At 45.5% G+C, this 4,639-nt stretch overlaps 1 long non-coding RNA gene across 1 annotated transcript in view; it reads right to left on the minus strand.

Annotated features, from left to right (window-relative positions):
* Window positions 1-520: 520 nt before the first annotated feature.
* LOC147017660 (uncharacterized) overlaps window positions 521-4,639 on the minus strand; it is a 5,753-nt gene continuing 1,634 nt past the window's right edge. Inside the window, exons 1-2 of the long non-coding RNA XR_015049579.1 lie at window positions 2,022-4,639; window positions 521-1,570 (exon numbers count right to left, since the gene is read on the minus strand). The exon at window positions 2,022-4,639 is cut by the window's right edge and continues 1,634 nt beyond it. This is a non-coding gene — a long non-coding RNA (uncharacterized LOC147017660). The remainder of the gene's footprint in view (window positions 1,571-2,021) is intronic.

A 4,639-nucleotide genomic window follows, 5' to 3' on the forward strand; every position in this document is an offset into this window, starting at 1 on the left:
GGGGAGGGTAGAGACGGCGGAGGTGTTGGCAGCGGTTTGACCACAGCAACCACAGCAGGCTTCCCCAGGACCCTCTCCGGTTTTGTTGTTTTCTTTGCTGTAGAAGAACAATGTCTCACACACTCCCTGATTAGATTTTTAATACAAGTGATGACAACAATCACTGCTATGAAGATCATGAGCCCTATAAACAACCAATGGATTATCCAGGCTCCCCAACTCCCCAATATTCCCTTCAACCAAGATCCCATTGACCATCCCTTGTTAAAATCATGATATTTTGCACCTTCAGCTTTAATTTTTTCAGCCAAATTATCAATTTCTTCTGAATTATCTGGAATGTATGTGCAGCATTCCACACCTATAACCGCACACGTCCCTCCTTTTTCTGCTAAAAGCATATCCAGAGCAATGCGGTTTTGCATCACGGTTGTCCGTATAGCTACCAGCTCGGCACTCGTTTTGTGAAATCCTTCGCTGGTGGTATTAGCAAGCTTTTCCAAAGATGCTGCCAAATTGATAATTTCCCTTGCACTTTTGCCTGCTCCATAAAAGGGGAATGCAATCATGAAAAACCTCTCAACTTCTGAAATGGCTCTTTTCGATCTGACCTGTGGTACAAAGGGTGATTGGTCAGTGATCCGAATCCTGGGTAGTATAAATCCCAAAAAACATGATCACCTCCATCCCACTGGTAGCCATGAGTATGCCTTATACCCACACACAAAATATGCACCATTTAGGGGTGCCTGAGGTTCAAGAAGGTTATTTACTTCGATTTTTACAGGTATGGTTGTTCCATTAATTCGCCCTTTTATGGTCACCATTTCATCCCCATGTCTAGCATAGTACTGGCATGTTGATTCTCCTAAATGGGGTCCCCCCCTTGTCCTCTAACTAGACAAATCAATCCAATTTGTTTGTGCATGAGCTGAAAATGTGGGGGGTACTTTTCTAATCCCTCCCCCTTCTTCAATCCATCATAATTCGTTACTTTTATTGCTCTTGCCGGGCCCTGTCCCACAGCCTTTTGCTTAATAGTTCTGTACTTAGGGTAATACCAATGCTCATAGTTCGTGCAATTATAACCCCCCTTCTCCCAATTACTTTTTATCTCTACTATTCTACCTTCCACTGATGCCTTCTCTACTTTAGTTAAAACTGGTCTATCTTGTCTACGGACTATGTACCCACACATGTTCTCCCCCTGGAGTGGAACTGCAAACAAGGGTAATCCGTGTTTTCCCATATATGCCTTCCTAATGCAATTGATCCCAATGTTTACCTTTTTTTCTTCCCTGTGCACCCTGTCACAACCCATTCCTTGTTTCCCCTACCATTGACCTACCAAACATTCTGATCTCTATGACATTCCCAAAATGTCCTCACTATCTGTTATTGTCCATATTATCACGATTATACACATGCTAATCAAACACTGCCACATCTGTCATAAACCTCCAGTAACATTTCTTTCTCTTTTCGATTTCCTGTATCCTTTTGCAATGAGATGCGTGAATCCATGATTGGCTTACCTTTTCTTGACAGCTCCTTGGGTAACCAATAATACCTGAAAAAGTCCAGTCCACTGCATCTTTAGGACGTTCCTCCATTCGAACACCCTGTTGTCAAACTCTTTCACAATATTTATAAGCGTCACAAGAGTTAATCTTCATTTATACATGTCCATATATTTTCCAGACATTCTACCAATAATTATATGTACTGTTTGGCCTTGCCCTTAAATTGGCGACCAGGATCCCAGAGCCCTGAGCTCAAGTTTAATTTACCACTAAACGAACCCCAGAGGGCTAACTCAGCCTGTCACTCCTTTAAGACTGGAAAAAAAAAAAAAAAATGAACATCAGTACACTGGTAATAGGGACACCGCATCAGCAGCACAGTCATGCTCCAACCAGTGATGCACCCAACAGCCCAAAGGCAGCACACACCACAAACATTTGATAACACATAGCTGCTTCCAAAACTTTCGATTTTACAAATTTTCGATTTTCTCCCACCTCTGCAAGTTCTTGAGTGTACCATATTCTCAGCACCTCCTTCTACATCATCCCCCTTTTGTTCGTGCAGCTCATTTTTATGAGCCAAAGCGAGCAAAACCTTTTGGGTCACCACTTTGTTGTGGGGGCTGGGTATCAGCAGCAAGCACGACCGCTAGAGGGAGCAGTAGAGTCAGTTTCACCGACCGCACCCTTCTTTCCCATTCATAAGTTGGTCGTCATCAGAGAGCGTACATAGCCCCACGGTCTACCATTATGACAATACAATGCACAGAGAGCCTTTCCAGGTACGGTGGCTGCTATGATATGAAAAACGCGTTTTTAAAATACCAACCGATGTTGACGTCAGAAGACAACAAATTCAGATCTCAACGTAAACAAAGATGTGAATTCTGCCTGTCTGACCCGACCCATGGGTTCACACCACTACCTTCACCACAGATGCATGTGCTCACCTGCACCCACCATTTGCTCACCCACTGACTCAGATGATCCTGATGGTGCAATTATCCCAATCGCCCCTTGGCGTCCTGGTGTTGCAGACTCCCCGTCTCCAGCATTGCCCTGAGGGCCAATCATGCCATCATGACCACTTGGGCCTGGAGGTCCGATAGGACCTGAACCACTAACAGTTCCACTGCCTCCCGCTTCTCCAGGCGGTCCAGACAACCCAGTGGCTCCCTGGGCACCATCATGAAGCCCATAAGAAGCACATAAGGGCAGAGTCATTAGAATATAAAATAAATGGAAATTTATACACAAGCACCCATACAGGTGCCGCTTAAGGACTGGCCCTCACCAGACACACACCCCCCCCCAAAAAGGGACCCCGTTGGGTCGTTATTGATACTCCCCCCTCGGAGGGAAGGTGAGCTGGAGGTGAGAAGCTTCCTTGGACCTTCCTGCCTCGTGCAATCCTTGACAATCCGGCTCGATGGTACTCGAACCTGCAACTCGATAGCGCTGCAAGCACCAGGTAGTTAGGTAGCGTTGATTGCCAATGGAACTCCCCCACAGGCGCTTGGCACGTATGCTCATCGGAAAGGCCGATGGTGGAAGGTAGCCAGGGAGGATGTCGTTGTTGTAGTTTTTTTTTCTTCATATGTGCTCAATATATTACTATCGAATTAACTATTCTTGACTAGCACACTTTGCGACATTAAATATCCTCTTATTTCCACAGTTCCCCTACATTGTGCCATCTGTACAGTATACACATATCAGGAATATGCTTTCACCCTCGGCTAGATTGCATACCGCAATTAGCACAGAATCACTTTCCAAGATGTTATTCTCAGTGTATACTACATACCCTGACAGTTATGTCCAGTATAGGACATCTTTCGATTACCACATTTTACTCTAACAGTGAGTCAACCAACACTGCCTAATCAGATATCATCCATTCATCCATTTGGCCCACACTTCTACAAAGCATTTGGTGCTGCCCAAAATAAAATAAAGTATTTTCCTCTGTTCCCGGCTGAGTTTTGTATGTAATTATGTCCACAGCCACAGTTGCGATTTTAACTCATTCTTCATTCAAACATGTGATGGTAATTGTTTTTAAAATCTGCCAAATTCTCAATTATCCTTTACATGAGCCTAAAGTAAATCCCAACACACACTCCGCACCTCACTTGCACGATTCGTATTTCCTCTTTCAAACCGTCAGAGCACACTGTCTATTGTTTGTGGCTCTTGGCGACTCCTGACTCTCAGTATCCCTGGTTCCTGAGGTTGACTCAGCCTGTCATTCCTCCCAGGTCGGTGAGATTATTTATTCCAATGTGTGTATCGGTGGAGGGACACTGCATCATTTCCACGAACACGTCCTTGTGACAATTGATACTAATCTGTCGCCACGTACTGCACACAACTGACGACTCGAGTCCCTACCCATGCCCATCCTGACAGCAGCTGTGCCCCTGCACGTTCGAGCAGCAGTTTTGTAGCTTAATGTTCAGGGTGCCTGCAATAACTTGCCAACTCTTCGTAAAAAGCATCGTGGGATCTTTAATGTTCACGAACCGATGTTAGCAAACTTTGCAGTGCATGTGAAACACCAGGATGGAAGTTTTAGAGCTGCGTTGAGATTTGAACCGAGGCTGCACAGCTCAAAGGGCAGCCATACCTCCAGACTCTTCGGAGGTGCAGGGGGCTGTAGGGGGTTGGCACATTGTGGAATTTACTCAGGTCCAGCACACAATGGTCTTGTCCATTTGCACATGTGTACTTGCAAACTTACAAGGCCAGGATGAAGTGGTTCGAAAATTTACACAGCACCCTCGGCACGGCCGATTTCAATGCGGCCCAGATGTTGACCACACTCGTGCTTCGTGCTCCATCTCGCACACCGTACAGCCCTCCCTCCTTCGAGGGCTCCACACACGGCTTACTTCGTACATTCAACCACAGATGCCAACCACGTTTTATTGTAAAACCGAGCTCCTCACAATAATGATGCAACCAACCGTGTTGATAATTTTCCTGCCTCACTCGGTTAAAAAATATATATTTCTTTTCCAAAGCCTCTCCCCGTATTCAGGCAAACTTCACGCAGCCCGACTCTCCCAAGCAAAAATCGCGCACAGCCCGCACTTCACATCAGGGCACCA

This window comes from Eptatretus burgeri, chromosome 11, assembly GCF_056783735.1.
Source record: "Eptatretus burgeri isolate ZD-2024b chromosome 11, Ebu_testis_v1, whole genome shotgun sequence".
Classification (NCBI taxonomy): domain Eukaryota; kingdom Metazoa; phylum Chordata; class Myxini; order Myxiniformes; family Myxinidae; genus Eptatretus; species Eptatretus burgeri.